Genomic DNA, 18792 nt, shown 5'->3' with positions numbered 1-18792 from the left:
GCCAGGTCATCCGTGACACAAGTCCATCCATGTCTGAGGACGTCAGGAGATGACGTGGAAACCGGCCGCTGGGGGCAACCGCCTCTGGTGCCAAAAATTGCATGTCTGAATCCCAGCGAATAAAAGCTGTTTTTGATATTTTTGTTTTAAGTCCAAACCTTAACCCTTACCTTAACCATTCGGATTTAATGCCTAACCTTAACCATTCAGAGAAAATGCCTAACCTTAACCATTCAGTTAATACCTAACCTTAACCATTCAGAGATAATACCTAACCTTAACCATTCAGAGAAAATGCCTAACTTTAACCATTCAGTTAATACCTAACCTTAACCATTCAGAGATAATACCTAACCTTAACCATTCAGAGATAATACCTAACATTAACATAAAAAACTTCTAAATTTGACGTTTTGAAAGAACTTAGAAAATATGACATTCATGAAACATGGATGAATGTCTAATTCTGATGTGAGACCGTGAGAGCTGGTTGGCGCTGTGTGTGTGTGTGTGTGTGTGTGTGTGTGTGTGTGTGTGTGTGTGTGTGTGTGTGTGTGTGTGTGTGTGTGTGTGTGTGTGTGTGTGTGTGTGTGTGTGTGTGTGTGTGAGTGAATGGGAGGTGATTTCAGGTAAAGCAGTGGAAACAAAGTGATGAAACTAGCCTGAAACATCTAAGCCAGACACACACACACACACACACACACACACACACACACACACACACACACACACACACACACACACACACACACACACACACACACACACACACACACACACACACACACACACACACACACACACAGTCCCACATACACTCAAACAATCACACTCACACTTTATAAGTGTCCTGTCATACTGTATCTTCTCTCATGCTGTTCATGTCTGTCTCATGTCTCTCTCACGCTGTTCATGTCTCGCTCATGTCTCTCATGTGGGTTCATGCTAACTCCAAAATCATAACAGGTTGCTCTCTCCCCTTCCCAAACAGACACACACACTCAATCAGTCATATCATTTAGACATTTACTATAGCAGTTATGTTGTGTTGTAGACCAACTGCAGCGTTAATCATCTCTGCATCATGGAGTATCCTCCCATCTCACTCTCACCCATCCTACAATTAATCCTCATCTTCCACACTCCAATGGGTTAACAATATGAGACCACACACACACGCACACACACACACACACACACACACACACACACACACACACACACACACACACACACACACACACACACACACACACACACACACACACACACACACACACACACACACACACACACTCTTCCTGTAAATGTCTTCCTAGCTACCACATATTGATTTGTTTTGTTTATCAATCATAAAACGATCAGAAATCAATCTTTCTTTCCTCCCTTCCTTTGGTAAGATTTGTGTTTTTTCTTTAATGAGTCCGATGCAAAGGATATGCTGCTTTGTCAAGACAAGGCCCAAATCCCGTCATCAGTGTGAAGAAAAGACAAGCAAAAACAAGCAAAAACTAATGCAGGAAGTACCAGTGACTCGCTCAATACGGAAGTGGTCAGATGACGCAGATGCTACACTACAGGACTGTTTTGCTAGCACAGACTGGAATATGTTCTGGGATTCATCCAATGACATTGAGGAGTATACCACCTCAGTCACCGGTTTCATCAATAAGTGCATTGACGACATCGTCCCCACAGTGACCGTACGTACATATCCCAACCAGAAACTATGGATTACAGGCAACATCCGCACGGAGCTAAAGGCTAGAGCTGCTGCTTTCAAGGAGCGGGACACTAATCTGGACACTTATAAGAAATCCCGCTATGCCTTCAGATGAACCATCAAACAGGCAAAGCGTCAATACAGGACTAAGATTGAATCTTACTACACCGGCTCCGACGCTTCTCGGATGTGGCAGGGCTTGAAAAATATAACGGACTACAAAGGGAAACCCACCCACAGCTGCCCAGTGACGCGAACCTACCAGATGAGCTGAAAGCCTTTTATGCACACTTCGAGGCAAGCAACACTGAAGCATGCACGAGAGCACCAGCTATTCCAGACGACTGTGTGATCACGCTTCCGTAGCCGATGTGAGCAACACCTTTAAACAGGTCAACATTCACAAAGCCGCTGGGCCAGACGGATTACCAGGACGTGTACTCAAAGCATGCGCGGACCAACTGCCAAGTATCTTCACTGACATTTTCAACCTCTCCCTGACCGAGTCTGTAATACCTATATGTTTCTAGCAGACCACCATCGTCCCTGTGCCCAAGGAAGTGAAGGAATCCTGCATAAATGATTACCGCCCCGTCGCACTCACATCGGTAGCCATGAAGTGCTTTGAAAGGCTGGTCATGGCTCACATCAACACCATCATGCCGGATACCCTAGACCCACTCGAATTTGCATACCGCCCCAACCGATCCACAGATGACGCAATCTCAATCGTACTCCACACTGCCCTTTCGCACCTGGACAAAAGGAACAGCTATGTGAGAATGATGTTAATTGACTAGAGCTCAGCGTTCAAAACCATAGTGCCTATAAAGCTCATCACTAAGCTAAGGACCCTGGGACTAAACACCTCCCTCTGCAACTGGATCCTGGACTTCCTGACGGGCCACCACCAGGTGGTGAGGGTGAGCAACAATACATCTGCCACGCTGATCCTCAACACTGGGGCCCCTCAGGGGTGCGTGCTCAGTCCCCTCCTGTACTCCCTGTTCACCCACGACTGCGTGGCCAAGCACAAATCCAACACCATCATTAAGTTTGCTGATGACACAAAAGTGGTAGGCCTGATCACTGACAACGATGAAACAGCCTATAGGGAGGAGGTAAGAGACCTGGCAGTGTGGTGCCAGGACAACAGCCTCTCTCTCAATGTGAGAAAGACAAAGGAGCTGATCGTGGACTACAGGAAAAGGAGGGCCGAACAAGCTCCCATTAACATCGATGGGGCTGTAGTGGAGCAGGTTGAGAGTTCCAAGTTCCTTGGCGTCCACATCACCAACAAACTATCATGGTCCAAATACACCAAGACAGTCGTGAAGAGGGCACAACAAAGCCTATTCCCCCTCAGGAGACTGAAAAGATTTGGCATGGGTCCCCAGATCCTCAAAAAGTTCTACAGCTTCACCATCGAGAGCATCCTGACCGGTTGCATCACCGCCTGGTATGGCAACTGCTCGGCATCTGACCGTAAGGCACAACAGAGGGTAGTGCGAACGGCCCAGTACATCACTGGGGCCAAGCTGCCTGCCATCCAGGACCTCTACACCAGGCGGTGTCAGAGGAAGGCCCTAAAAATTGTCAAAGACCCCAGCCACCCAAGTCATAGACCGTTCTCTCTGCTACCGCACAGCAAGTGGTACCGGAGTGCCAAGTCTGGCATCAAAAGGCTCCTTTAACAGCTTCTACCCCCAAGCCATAAGACTGCTGAACAAGTAATCAAATGGCCACCAGGATTGTTTGCATTGACCCCCCACTGCTGCTACTGCTGCTTATTATCGATGCAGAGTCACTTTACAAATTCCCTCAACTAACCCGTATTGACTCTGTACTAGTACCCCTGTATATAGCCTCCACATTGACTCTGTACCGGTACCCCCTGTATATAGTCTCCACATTGACTCGGTACCGGTACCCCCTGTATATAGCCTCCACATTGACTCTGTACCGGTACCCCCTGTATATAGCCTCCACATTGACTCTGTACTGGTACCCCCTGTATATAGCCTCCACATTGACTCTGTACCGGTACCCCCTGTCTATAGCCTCCACATTGACTCTGTACCGGTACCCCCTGTATATAGCCTCCACATTGACTCTGTACCAGTACCCCCTGTATATAGCCTCCACATTGACTCTGTACCGGTACCCCCTGTATATAGCCTCCACATTGACTCTGTACCAGTACCCCCTGTATATAGCCTCCACATTGACTCTGTACCGGTACCCCCTGTATATAGCCTCCACATTGACTCTGTACCAGTACCCCCTGTATATAGCCTCCACATTGACTCTGTACCGGTACCCCCTGTATATAGCCTCCACATTGACTCTGTACCGGTACCCCCTGTATATAGCCTCCACATTGACTCTGTACCAGTACCCCCTGTATAAAGCCTCCACATTGACTCTGTACCGGTACCCCTGTATAAAGCCTCCACATTGACTCGGTACCAGTATCCCCTGTATATAGCCTCCACATTGACTCTGTACCAGTACACCCTGTATAAAGCCTCCACATTGACTCTGTACCGGTACCCCCTGTATAAAGCCTCGTTATTGTTATGTCATTTTCTTATGTTCCTTTTTTTTTTTTTAAATCATTTTTTTAAAATCATTTTACTTTATTTAGTAAATAACCCAATTTCTTGAATTGCGTTGTTGGTTAAGGGCTTGTAAGTTTACTACACCTGTTGTATTCAGCATTTCACTGTAAGGTCTACTACACCTGTTGTATTCGGCATTTCACTGTGAGGTCTACTACACCTGTTGTATTCAGCATTTCACTGTGAGGTCTACTACACCTGTTGTATTCAGCATTTCACTGTGAGGTCTACTACACCTGTTGTATTCAGCATTTCACTGTGATGTCTACTACACCTGTTGTATTCAGCATTTCACTGTGAGGTCTACTACACCTGTTGTATTCAGCATTTCACTGTAATGTCTACACCTGTTGTATTCAGCATTTCACTGTGATGTCTACACCTGTTGTATTCAGCATTTCACTGTAATGTCTACTACACCTGTTGTATTCAGCATTTCACTGTGAGGTCTACTACACCTGTTGTATTCAGCATTTCACTGTGAGGTCTACTACACCTGTTGTATTCAGCATTTCACTGTAAGGTCTACTACACCTGTTGTATTCAGCATTTCACTGTGATGTCTACACCTGTTGTATTCATTCATTCCTCCATTCCTGCCATTATTGAAAGAGATTGTGATACCTCACATCTCAAAATTGGGTTACTTAATGTTAGATCCCTCACTTCCAAGGCAGTTATAGCCAATGAACTAATCACTGATAGTAATCTTGATGTGATTGGCCTGACTGAAACATGGCTTAAGCCTGATGAATTTACTGTGTTAAATGAGGCCTCACCCCCTGGTTACACTAGTGACCATACCCCCTGTGCATCCGGCAAAGGCGGAGGTGTTGCTAACATTTACGATAGCAAATTTCAATTTACAAAAAAAAAAAAAAATGACGTTTTCGTCTTTTGAGCTTCTAGTCATGAAATCTATGCAGCCTCCTCACTCACTTTTTATAGCTACTGTTTACAGGCCTCCTCGGCCATATGCAGTGTTCCTCACTGAGTTCCCTGAATTCTTATCGGATCTTGTAGTCATAGCAGATAATATTCTAATTTTTGGTGACTTTAACATTCACATGGAAAAGTCCACAGACCCACTCCAAAAGGCTTTCGGAGCCATCATCGACTCAGTGGGTTTTGTCCAACATGTCTCTGGACCTACTCACTGCCACAGTCATACTCTGGACCTAGTTTTGTCCCATGGAATAAATGTTGTGGATCTAAATGTTTTTCCTCATAATCCTGGACTATCGGACCACCATTTTATTACGTTTGCAATTGCAACAAATAATCTGCTCAGACCCCAACCAAGGAGCATTAAAAGTCGTGCTATAAATTCTCAGACAACCCAAAGATTCCTTGATGCCCTTCCAGACTGCCTCTGCCTACCCAAGGACGTCAGAGGACAAAAATCAGTTAACCACCTAACCGAGGAACTCAATTTAACCTTGCGCAATACCCTAGATGCAGTTGCACCCCTAAAAACTAAAAACATCTGTCATAAGAAACTAGCTCCCTGGTATACAGAAAATACACGAGCTCTGAAGCAAGCTTCCAGAAAATTGGAACGGAAATGGCGCCACACCAAACTGGAAGTCTTCCGACTAGCTTGGAAAGACAGTACCGTGCAGTATCGAAGAGCCCTTACTGCTGCTCGATCATCCTATTTTTCCAACTTAATTGAGGAAAATAAGAACAATCCGAAATTTCTTTTTGATACTGTCGCAAAGCTAACTAAAAAGCAGCCTTCGCAAATGGAGGATGGCTTTCACTTCAGCAGTAATAAATTTATGAACTTCTTTGAGGAAAAGATCATGATCATTAGAAAGCAAATTACAGACTCCTCTTTAAATCTGGGTATTCCTCCAAAGCTCCATTGTCCTGAGTCTGCACAACTCTGCCAGGACCTAGGATCAAGGGAGATACTAAAGTGTTTTAGTACTATATCTCTTGACGCAATGATGAAAATAATCATGGCCTCCAAACCCTCAAGCTGCATACTGGACCCTATTCCAACTAAACTACTGAAAGAGCTGCTTCCTGTGCTTGGCCCTCCTATGTTGAACATAATAAACGGCTCTCTATCCACCGGATGTGTACCAAGCTCACTAAAAGTGGCAGTAATAAAGCCTCTCTTGAAAAAGCCGAATCTTGATCGAGAAATTATAAAAAACTATCGGCCTATATCGAATCTTCCATTCCTCTCAAAAATTTTAGAAAAAGCTGTTGCACAGCAACTCACTGCCTTCCTGAAGACAAACAATGTATACGAAACGCTTCAGTCTGGTTTTAGACCCCATCATAGCACTGAGACTGCACTTGTGAAGGTGGTAAATGACCTTTTAATGACGTCAGACCGAGGCTCTGCATCTGTCCTCGTGCTCCTAGATCTTAGTGCCGCTTTTGATACCATCGATCACCACATTCTTTTGGAGAGATTGGAAACCCAAATTGGTCTACATGGACAAGTTCTGGCCTGGTTTAGATCTTATCTGTCGGAAAGATATCAGTTTGTCTCTGTGAATGGTTTGTCTTCTGACAAATCAATTGTAAATTTCGGTGTTCCTCAAGGTTCCGTTTTAGGACCACTATTGTTTTCACTATATATTTTACCTCTTGGGGATGTCATTCGAAAACATAATGTTAAATTTCACTGCTATGCGGACGACACACAGCTGTACATTTCAATGAAACATGGTGAAGCCCCAAAATTGCCCTCGCTAGAAGCCTGTGTTTCAGACATAAAGAAGTGGATGGCTGCAAACTTTCTACTTTTAAACTCGGACAAAACAGAGATGCTTGTTCTAGGTCCCAAGAAACAAAGAGATCTTCTGTTGAATCTGACAATTAATCTGGATGGTTGTACAGTCGTCTCAAATAAAACTGTGAAGGACCTCGGCGTTACTCTGGACCCTGATCTCTCTTTTGAAGAACATATCAAGACTGTTTCAAGGACAGCTTTTTTCCATCTACGTAACATTGCAAAAATCAGAAATTTTCTGTCCAAAAATGACGCAGAAAAATGAATCCATGCTTTTGTTACTTCTAGGCTGGACTACTGCAATGCTCTACTTTCCGGCTACCCGGATAAAGCACTAAATAAACTTCAGTTAGTGCTAAATACGGCTGCTAGAATCCTGACTAGAACCAAAAAATTTGATCATATTACTCCAGTGCTAGCCTCCCTACACTGGCTTCCTGTTAAGGCAAGGGCTGATTTCAAGGTTTTACTGCTAACCTACAAAGCATTACATGGGCTTGCTCCTACCTATCTTTCCGATTTGGTCCTGCCGTACATACCTACACGTACGCTACGGTCACAAGACGCAGGCCTCCTAATTGTCCCTAGAATTTCTAAGAAAACGGCTGGAGGTAGGGCTTTCTCCTATAGAGCTCCATTTTTATGGAATGGTCTGCCTACCAATGTGAGAGACGCAGACTCAGTCTCAACCTTTAAGTCTTTACTGAAGACTTATCTCTTCAGTAGGTCCTATGATTAAGTATAGTCTGGCCCAGGAGTGTGAAGGTGAACGGAAAGGCTGGAGCAACGAACCGCCCTTGCTGTCTCTGCCTTGCCGGTTCCCCTCTTTCCACTGGGATTCTCTGCCTCTAACCCTTTTACAGGGGCTGAGTCACTGGCCTACTGGTGTTCTTCCATGCCGTCCATGGGAGGGGTGCGTCACTTGAGTGGGTTGAGTCACTGACGTGGTCTTCCTGTCTGGGTTGGCGCCTCCCCCTTGGGCTGTGCCATGGCGGAGATCGTTGTGGGCTATACTCGGCCTTGTCTTAGGACGGTAAGTTGGTGGTTGGAGACATCCCTCTAGTGGTGTGGGGGCTGTGCTTTGGCAAAGTGGGTGGGGTTATATCCTGCCTGTTTGGCCCTGTCCGGGGGTATCATCGGATGGGGCCACAGTGTCTTCTGATCCCTCCTGTCTCAGCCTCCAGTATTTATGCTGCAGTAGTTTGTGTCACGGGGCTAGGGTCAGTCTGTTACATCTGGAGTATTTCTCTTGTCTTATCCGGTGTCCTGTGTGTATTTAAATATGCTCTCTCTAATTCTCTCTTTCTGTCTTTCTCTCGGAGGACCTGAGCCCTAGGACCATGCCTCAGGACTACCTGGTATGATGACTCCTTACTGTTGCCAGTCCACCTGGCCGTGCTGCTGCTCCAGTTTCAACTGTTCTGCCTGCGGCTATGGAACCCTGACCTGTTCACCGGACGTGCTTGTTGCACCCTCGACAACTACTATGATTATTATTATTTGACCATGCTGGTCATTTATGAACATTTTAACATCTTGACTATGTTCTGTTATAATATCCACCCTGCACAGCCAGAAGAGGACTGGCCACCCCTCATAGCCTGGTTCCTCTCTAGGTTTCTTCCTAGGTTTTTGGCCTTTCTAGGGAGTTTTTCCTAGGGAGTTTTTCCTAGCCACCGTGCTTCTTTCACATGCTTTGCTTGCTGTTTGGGGTTTTAGGCTGGGTTTCTGTACAGCACTTTGAGAATATCAGCTGATGTACGAAGGGATATATAAATAAATTTGATTTGATTTTGATTTGATTTGATTCAGCATTTCACTGTGAGGTCTACTACACCTGTTGTATTCAGCATTTCACTGTGAGGTCTACTATACCTGTTGTATTCAGCATTTCACTGTAAAGTCTACACCTGTTGTATTCAGCATTTCACTGTGAGGTCTACTACACCTGCTGTATTCAGCATTTCACTGTGAGGTCTACTACACCTGTTGTATTCAGCATTTCACTGTGATGTCTACACCTGTTGTATTCAGCATTTCACTGTAATGTCTACACCTGTTGTATTCAGCATTTCACTGTGATGTCTACACCTGTTGTATTCAGCATTTCACTGTGATGTCTACACCTGTTGTATTCAGCATTTCAAGGTAATGTCTACACCTGTTGTATTCAGCATTTCACGGTAATGTCTACACCTGTTGTATACGGCACATGTGACAAATAACATTTGATTGGATTTGATTTGTTTGAAGGATTCTGTATTCATGAATAATGATTGGACTGGGCTAGGCAAATTATCCATGATTTACATGGGGGGGTTGACGTGTTTGTGTGTGTGTGTGTGTGTGTGTGTGTGTGTGTGTGTGTGTGTGTGTGTGTGTGTGTGTGTGTGTGTGTGTGTGGATTACCGTAAAGATGCACTTGGAGAGATGCTTTAATTAAAATAAGTGCTTAGGTTGCATGCAGGGTTAGTTTATGGACAGCTTCATTAGTTAAGCCTCATGCCAACCTGCATCCCACTGTTGGCTTGATTCTGAAGCTTAGCAGGGTTGGTCCTGGTCAGTCCCTGAATGGGAGATCAGATGCTACTGGAAGTGGTGTTGGAGGGCCAGTAGGAAGCTCCCTTTCCTCTGGTCTAAAAGAAAAATATTCCTGAGTAGTGATTGGGGACATTGACCTGTATAGGGTGCTGTCTTTCGGACAGGATGTTAAATGGGTGTCCTGACTCTCTGTAGTCACTAAAGATCCCATGACACTTATTGTAAGAGTAGGGGTGTTAACCCTGGTGTCCTGGCTAAATTCCCATCACGGCCACCTAATCATCCCCAGTTTACAATCAATCAAATTTATTTATAAAGCCCTTCTTGTTTCAGCTGATGTCACAAAGTGCTGTATAGAAACCCAGCCTAAAACCCAAAACAGCAAGCAATGCAGGTGTAGAAGCACAGTGGCTAGGAAGAACTCCCTACAAAGGCCAGAACCTAGGAAGAAACCTAGAGAGGAACCAGGCTATGAGGGGTGGCCAGTCCTCTTCTGGCTGTGCTGGGTGGAGATTATAACAGAACATGGCCAAGATGTTCAAATGTTCATAGATGACCAGGAGGGTCAAATATTAATAATCACAGTGGATGTCGAGGGTGCAACAGGTCAGCACCTCAGGAGTAAATGTCAGTTGGCTTTTCATAGCCGATCATTCAGAGTATCTCTACTGCTCCTGCTGTCTCCAGAGAGTTGAAAACAGCAGGTCTGGGACAGGTAGCACGTCTGGTGAACAGGTCAGGGTACCATAGCCGCAGGCAGAACAGTTGAAACTGGAGCAGCAGCACGGTCAGGTGGACTGGGGACAGCAAGGAGTCATCAGGCCAGGTAGTCCTGAGGCATGGTCCTAGGGCTCAGGTCCTCCCAGAGAGAGAAAGAGAGAAAGAAAGAAAGAAAGAGAGAATTAGAGAGAGCATACTTAAATTCACACAGGACACCAGATAAGACAGGAGAAATACTCCAGATATAGCAGACTGACCCTAGCCCCGTGACACATAAACTATTGCAGCATAAATACAGGAGGCTGAAACAGGAGGGGTTGGGAGACACCGTGGCCCCATCTGACAATACCCCTGGACAGGGCCAAACAGGCAGGATATAACCCCACCCACTTTGCCAAAGCACAGCCCCCACACCACATCTTCAAACACCAACTTGCCATCCTAAGACAAGGCCAAGTACAGCCCACAAAGATCTCCACCACGGCACAACCCAAGGGGGGGAGGCGCCAACCCAGACAGGAAGACCACGTCAGTGACTCAACCCACTGAAGTGACTCACCCCTCCTAGGGACGGCAAGGAAGAACACCAGTAAGCCAGTGACTCAGCCCCTGTAATAGGATTAGAGGCAGAGAATCCCAGTGGAGAGAGGGGAACCGGCCAGGCAGAGACAGCAAGGGCGGTTCGTTGCTCCAGAGCCTTTCCGTTCACCTTCACACTCCTGGGCCAGACTACACACACTCATATGGCCTACTGAAGAGATAAGTCTTCAGTAAAGACTTAAAGGTTGAGACTGAGTTTGCGTCTCTCACATGGGTACAATTGGCTCATCCATCCCTCTCCCCTGTAACTATTCCCCATGTTGTTGCTGTAAATGAGAATATGTTCTCAGTCAACTTACCTGGTTAAATACATGTACACTTTAGGTTTGACTCCGTCCTGTCTGTTTTAGTTAAATCAGACATCCAGTCGTATAATGATGCCTGAGAGTATCGACCCTGAAATGGTACGATCTACTGTAACACTGCAGTGGAGAGGAATATAGTGAGGTGTGTGTGTGTGTGTGTGTGTGTGTGTGTGTGTGTGTGTGTGTGTGTGTGTGTGTGTGTGTGTGTTTAGTTCTTGCCCCAGGCTAAACTGTAGAGAGAAATGAGACCTACCCTCCACATGTATTATCCATTAACCAGGGTCAATGTTTTGATTAAAATGCAGGCACCATTACAAACATACACACGTATACACACCGTGACCTTGGCACACCTGCATACACACACACACCACAAAAACACACACACACACACGTTAAGACATTCAGTAGTCTGTTGTTGTGATAAGCATTATGTTTAATTTAAAGCAGTGTGTATATATACATACAGTAACTAGACAATATACCAGAGGGGAAGAGATAGTATGAGCCTCCCCAATGACACACTATGTAGTGCACTGCTTCCTCATTCCCTACCTAGTACCCTATGGGGCCCTGGTAAAAAGTAGACCACTCTACAGTACACCCAGTTAACAATTAAAGGCAGAGAGAACGTTTTTGTAATGTTACCCGTAATGTTCCCCTAATGTGTGTGTCCAGTTAACTGTTAGTTAGGGCAACATTCTGATTTTTTAACATGGTTTTGCTGTTAAAGTTGGGAGAACATTCAATTAATGTCAAGCGGGAACTTATCTAGAATGTGGTTACGATGTTCTAGACATGTTTTATGGGACATTGCAAAAACATAAAATTGTCCAGTTTTCTGTGGGGTTAGGAAAATATTCCATGAACGTCCCACCAAACATACACAGAACATAGTTGCCAATGTTCTCAGAACATCAGATATTAATGTTCTCGACACGTTTCATAGGTACGCTGCGAGAACGTTTGTGTATCAGTTGTCATGACGTCGCCTGACGGTCCCAAAAAAAAACGTTCCAAAAATAAATTTTAAAAACATTACATATTGTTAACGAGACAATCAAGGAGTTGAATAGTAAACCACAGATCCATTCACCGCTCTGTTTGCAAGTTTAGGGACACTCACACTGTGTTTTCAACTGACATATTTGATACACCTTGTCATAGATGATTACATTGTGAGTGTGGATGTCATAGGCGTCGTAAGGGACAGACCAAGGCGCAGCGGGTATAGTGCTCATCTTCTTTCTTTATTTAGAGAGAACACTCAAACAAAATAAACAAACGACTAAACGGTTCTGTAAGGCACACAGGCTATACAGAAAACAACCACCCACAAAACCCAAAGGAAAACAGGCTGCCTAAGTATGGCCTCCAATCAGAGACAACGACAGACACCTGCCTCTGATTGGAAACCACACTGGCCAAACCTGGAAAACAGAACATAGAAAATGAAAACTAGAACCAAAATCCCCTCGACCAAAAACCCCCACACCCTGCCACGCCCTGACCATACTACAATGACAAAAGACCCCTTTATTGGTCAGGACAGTTGATTTATACAGTAAAGGCTATTCAACATGTCCTCACCTGAGATTTGAACACCCAACCTCCTGGTTCACAGCATTCAGAGCTTGCTGCTACACCACCACGTAAGTCAATTAGCAGTTAACTTGATATCCCCTCATCATTGATTTTATTTACTTATAACAGCTATTTAAGGGGTTTTCTGTATAGTTGTGTAATGTTGGTGGGGCATATTAACTAGTTTTCATGATCCTCCTGATTCACTATGATCAACAAAAGTTTTTCTTGAGTGTACTTTTAAGAGCTTAAGATTTATTTCAAAATTATTTCACCCTATTGCTTACACCTATGAAGTTTTTTTTCTTCAGATCTACACAAGTGCCCAGGGGGGAGGGGTTATTGTTTCCTCTGGGCAGTGCCTAAATCTAGTGGACCAATAAGCACAGGCCCTGGGGATATCCCTTATTAGGACATTGGTGTTAGGGTGTTTGTCATTGGTGCTGTTGGCAGTCCCACTATTCTCACATTCTTAGCAATACAGTATATGATTAATGTCATTATTCAGCAACAGTTACAACACACCTATCTGATCTAATAATAGGTAGCCTAGTGGTTAGAGTGTTGGGCCAGTAACCCAAAGTTTGCTGGATCAAATCCCTGAGATGACAAGGTAAAGATATGTCATTCTACCCCTGACCAAGGCCGTTAACCCACTGTTCCCCCGGCTGCTGTGGATGTTGATTTCAGCAATCCCCTGCACCTCTCTGATTCAGAGGGGTTGTGTTAAATGCAGAAGACACATTCAGCTGTACAACTGAGTAGGTGACCCCCTTTCCCTAATTTAAATGAGAGAGAGATGTGAATTGGTAGAAATCTGAAAGAGAACTCTCTATTGTCTTCTTGAAATCTACACGACATATACCATCTAGAAACAACATGTGTCTCTGATTAGGAATCACATTAGCTCTCATCATTACAAATCTATCTGAAACATGGCCCTGCTCATAGTGTTGCTTCTTATAGAAACATGTTCCAGGTAGTAGTGCTGCTTCTTATAGAAACATGTTCCAGGTAGTAGTGTTGCTTCTTATAGAAACATGTCCCTGCTCATAGTGTTGCTTCTTATAGAAACATGTCCCAGGTAGTAGTGTTGCTTCTTATAGAAACATGTTCCAGATAGTAGTGTTGCTTCTTATAGAAACATGTCCCAGGTAGTAGTGTTGCTTCTTATAGAAACATGTCCCAGGTGGTAGTGTTGCTTCTTATAGAAACATGTCCCAGGTAGTGTTGCTTCTTATAGAAACATGTTCCAGATAGTAGTGTTGCTTCTTATAGAAACATGTTCCAGATAGTAGTGTTGCTTCTTATAGAAACATGTCCCAGGTAGTAGTGTTGCTTCTTATAGAAACATGTCCCAGGTAGTAGTGTTGCTTCTTATAGAAACATGTTCCAGATAGTAGTGTTGCTTCTTATAGAAACATGTTCCAGATAGTAGTGTTGCTTCTTATAGAAACATGTTCCAGATAGTAGTGTTGCTTCTTATAGAAACATGTCCCAGGTAGTAGTGTTGCTTCTTATAGAAACATGTTCCAGATAGTAGTGTTGCTTCTTATAGAAACATGTCCCAGGTGGTAGTGTTGCTTCTTATAGAAACATGTCCCAGGTAGTGTTGCTTCTTATAGAAACATGTCCCAGGTAGTAGTGTTGCTTCTTATAGAAACATGTTCCAGATAGTAGTGTTGCTTCTTATAGAAACATGTCCCAGGTGGTAGTGTTGCTTCTTATAGAAACATGTCCCAGGTAGTGTTGCTTCTTATAGAAACATGTTCCAGATAGTAGTGTTGCTTCTTATAGAAACATGTTCCAGATAGTAGTGTTGCTTCTTATAGAAACATGTCCCAGGTAGTAGTGTTGCTTCTTATAGAAACATGTTCCAGATAGTAGTGTTGCTTCTTATAGAAACATGTCCCAGGTAGTAGTGTTGCTTCTTATAGAAACATGTTCCAGATAGTAGTGTTGCTTCTTATAGAAACATGTCCCAGGTAGTAGTGTTGCTTCTTATAGAAACATGTTCCAGGTAGTAGTGTTGCTTCTTATAGAAACATGTCCCAGGTAGTAGTGTTGCTTCTTATAGAAACATGTCCCAGGTAGTAGTGTTGCTTCTTATAGAAACATGTTCCAGGTAGTGTTGCTTCTTATAGAAACATGTCCCAGGTAGTAGTGTTGCTTCTTATAGAAACATGTCCCATGTAGTAGTGTTGCTAGTGATTGAAACATAACCAGAACATGGTTGCCATATTATCAGAATATCAGAAATGTGTATATTAAAAACCTCTTATGGACAGACGTTCCGCTAGCGGAACGCCTCACCAATATCCAATGGTAGCGCCTGGCGCGAAATACGAAAAACCTTAAAAATGCTATAATTTCAATTTCTCAAACATAAAACTATTTTACACCATTTGAAAGATAAGACTCTCCTTTATCTAACCACATTGTCTGATTTCAAAAAGGCTTTACAGCGAAAGCAAAACATTAGATTATGTCAGGAGAGTACCCAGCCAGAAATAATCACACAGCCATTTTTCAAGCTAGCATATATGTCACAAAAACCAAAACCACAGCTAAATGCAGCACTAAACTTTGATGATCTTCATCAGATGACACTCCTAGGACATTATGTTATACAATACATGCATGTTTTGTTCAATCAAGTTCATATTTATATCAAAAACCAGCTTTTTACATTAGCATGTTTTGTTCAGAACTAGCATACCCACCGAAAACTTCCGGTGAATTTACTAAATTACTCACGATTAACTTTCACAAAATACATAACAATTATTTTAAGAATTATAGATACAGAACTCCTTTATGCAATGGCTGTGTCAGATTTTAAAATAGCTTTTCGGTGAAAGCACATTTTTCAATATTCTGAGTAGATAGCCCGGCCATCACGGCTAGCTAATTTGACAGCCACCAAGTTTGGCCCTCACCAAACTCAGATTTACTATAAGAAAAATTGCATTACCTTTGCTGTTCTTCGTCAGAATGCCCTCCCAGGACTTCTACTTCAACAACAAATGTTGTTTTGGTTCCAAATAATCCATAGTTATATCCAAATAGCTCAGTTTTGTTCGTGCGTTCAAGTCACTATCCGAAGGGTGACGCGCCGGCGCATTTCGTGACAAAAAAAATTCAAAATATTCCATTACCGTACTTCGAAGCATGTCAAACGCTGTTTAAAATAAATTTTTATGCTATTTTTCTCGTAAAATAGCGATAATATTCCAATCGCGCGACGTTGTATTCGTTCAAACACTGAAAGAAAAAAATGGAGTCGTCTCGTGCACGCGTGCCTCAGTGTCATTGTTCCCAGAAGGACCACTCACAAAAACCCCTGCTGTTTTTCGCCCAGAGACTGGAGAGCTCTCATTCCACTTTCTGGCGCCTTCTGAGAGCCAATGAAAGCCTTAGAAAATGTCACGTTACAGCAGAGATGCTGTATTTTTTATAGAGATGCCCTAGAAGGACAAGAAATGGTCAGACAGGGCACTTCCTGTATAGATTCTTCTCAGGTTTTGGCCTGCCATATGAGTTGTGTTATACTCACAGACAACATTCAAACAGTTTTAGAAACTTTAGAGTGTTTTCTATCCAAATGTACTAATTATATGCATATTCTAGTTTCTGGGCAGGAGTAGTAACCAGATTAAATCGGGTACGTTTTTTATCTGGCCGTGAAAATACTGCTCCCTATCCCAAACAGGTTAACATCAGCATGTCTGTACTTTCTCACATTTGCCATTTAATTGATGATGCCAGATATACCAAAACAATACACAACATAAACCAGGTTTCCTTCCACAGTTTTTATGGAAGTAAAGTAAATTAGAGTAAAGTAAAGTCAATTAGAGTAAAGTCAATTAGAGTAAAGTCAATTAAGTAAAGGGATGTAAATTAAAGTAAATTAATTAAAGAAAGTAGAGTAAAGTAGGGTAAAGTAAAGTAAATAAAACAAAGTAAAGTAAATTATGTAATAATAATAGATAATAAAGTAAAGTAGTGTTGTCACGTCCTGACCATAGTAAGTGGTTATTTTCTATGGTAGAGTAGGTCAGGGCGTGACAGGGGGTGTTTGTCTATGTTTTGTATTTCTATGTTCAGTTTCTAATTTTGTATTTCTATGTTGGTTTTGTTTGGTATGATCTCCAATTAGAGGCAGCTGGTTGTCGTTGTCTCTAATTGGAGGTCATATTTAAGTTGATGTTTGTCCCACCTGTTTGTGTGGGTGATATATTTGTGAGTAGTGTTTGTTTCTCCGCTGCGTCACGGTTTGTTATTTTGTAGATTTCAGTAATTTGATGTATTGCATAGTTTTCACGGATTAAATAAATATGTGGAGCAAAACACACGCTGCACTTTGGTCCGATCCTTTCGACAGCCGTGACAAGTGTAAAGTAGACTATACTTTACTATACAGCTTTACTATACAGCTGTTGGCGAGAGCACACTGTCACGTCCTGACCAGTAAAAGGGTTATTTGTTATTGTAGTTTGGTCAGGGCGTGGCAGGGGGTGTTTGTTTTGTGTGTTTCGGGGTTTTTGATTTATGTTCTATATTTTCTATTTCTTTGTTTATTCTAGTTTTCTATTTCTATGTTGTGTTTTTCAATGACCTCCAATTAGAGGAAGCTGGTTGTCGTTGTCTCTAATTGGAGGCCATATTTAAGTGTGTTCGTTTTCACTTGTGTTGGTGGGTGGTTGTTTCCAGTATAGTCTGTGCACCTTATTGGACTGTTTTTGTCATTTGTTTGTTTTAACAGTTTTTTCCTTTAATAAATAAGAAGATGAGCACTTTACCTGCTGCATTTTGGTCCACTCCTTACGACGCCTGTGACACACACATACCAAGACCAGAGTAGACATATTTGCTATTTAACACAACAGTTTTTGTGATCTGTAGAGTTGAAAATGCACAAAATGTAGAACAATTTTGTGCACTGCGTCATCATGTACTGATTTCTATCCGCAAAAAGTCAATTCAGTGAAAACACCACTGGTGGGAAAATGTGCATATTTTTTATTTTTGCAGATTCTAGTGTATTCATATGAAAATCTATCGACAATTGGATGGAAACCTAGCTAAAGAATTACATCTCCAAGTTTTAATGTGGAAAAATAGACAAATTACAACAGAATCACTTGGGACTAGTGGCAAAGCTGGGCATGGACCCCCCAGATAGAATTTGTGACCCCCCCCCCAGTTTTCTTTCCCCATAAACATAACAAATGGTATATGAATTACAATGCCTGGTTTTGCCAATGTAACGCTGCTGGGCCTGCCAGTAGCGCAGACCGGATCAAAGCTTCTATGCGGGTGTGCTCGGATGATCTGACGAGCAGGGAGGGAGGGGGATGTAATACTTGGTAGTTAAAATCCAATAATGCATTCTGATTGGGCTCCTAGCCATGCAGTGTCATAAGGTACCGCCTTCATTACCTTGTTTAGGAAGCTCATTGGATCCCACCCATGGGGGGGGGTCAAATATGGCACGTCAAATTGACCTTTATTTTCTCACAGAGAGGGAACAAAGATGTTGTCATGTCCTGACCAGTAAAAGAGGTTGTTTGTTATTGTAGTTTGGTCAGGGCGTGGCATGGGGTGTTTGTTTAGAGTGTTTCGGAGTTTGTTGGGCTATGTTCTTGTTAGTCTATTTCTATGTTAGTTCTAGTATGTCTATTTCTATGTGGTGTTTATTGGGTTGACCTTCAATTGGAAGCAGCTGCTCCTCGTTGCTTCTAATTGAAGGTCCTATTTAAGAGGGGGGTGTTCTTCTATGGGATTTGTGGGTAATTGTTTCTTGTTTTGTGTTCGTGCACCTGACGGGACTGTTTAGTGTCGTTTGTTGTTTTTGTATACGTGTTTCTTTTGTTTTCCCTCTTTAATAAAATAAGAAGATGAGTTTACATGTTCTCGCTGTGTTTTGGTCCAATCCCTACA

The sequence above is a fragment of the Salmo salar genome, chromosome ssa27 (assembly GCF_905237065.1).
Source record: "Salmo salar chromosome ssa27, Ssal_v3.1, whole genome shotgun sequence".
NCBI lineage: Eukaryota > Metazoa > Chordata > Actinopteri > Salmoniformes > Salmonidae > Salmo > Salmo salar.
Note: the sequence above shows the minus strand (reverse complement) of the source record.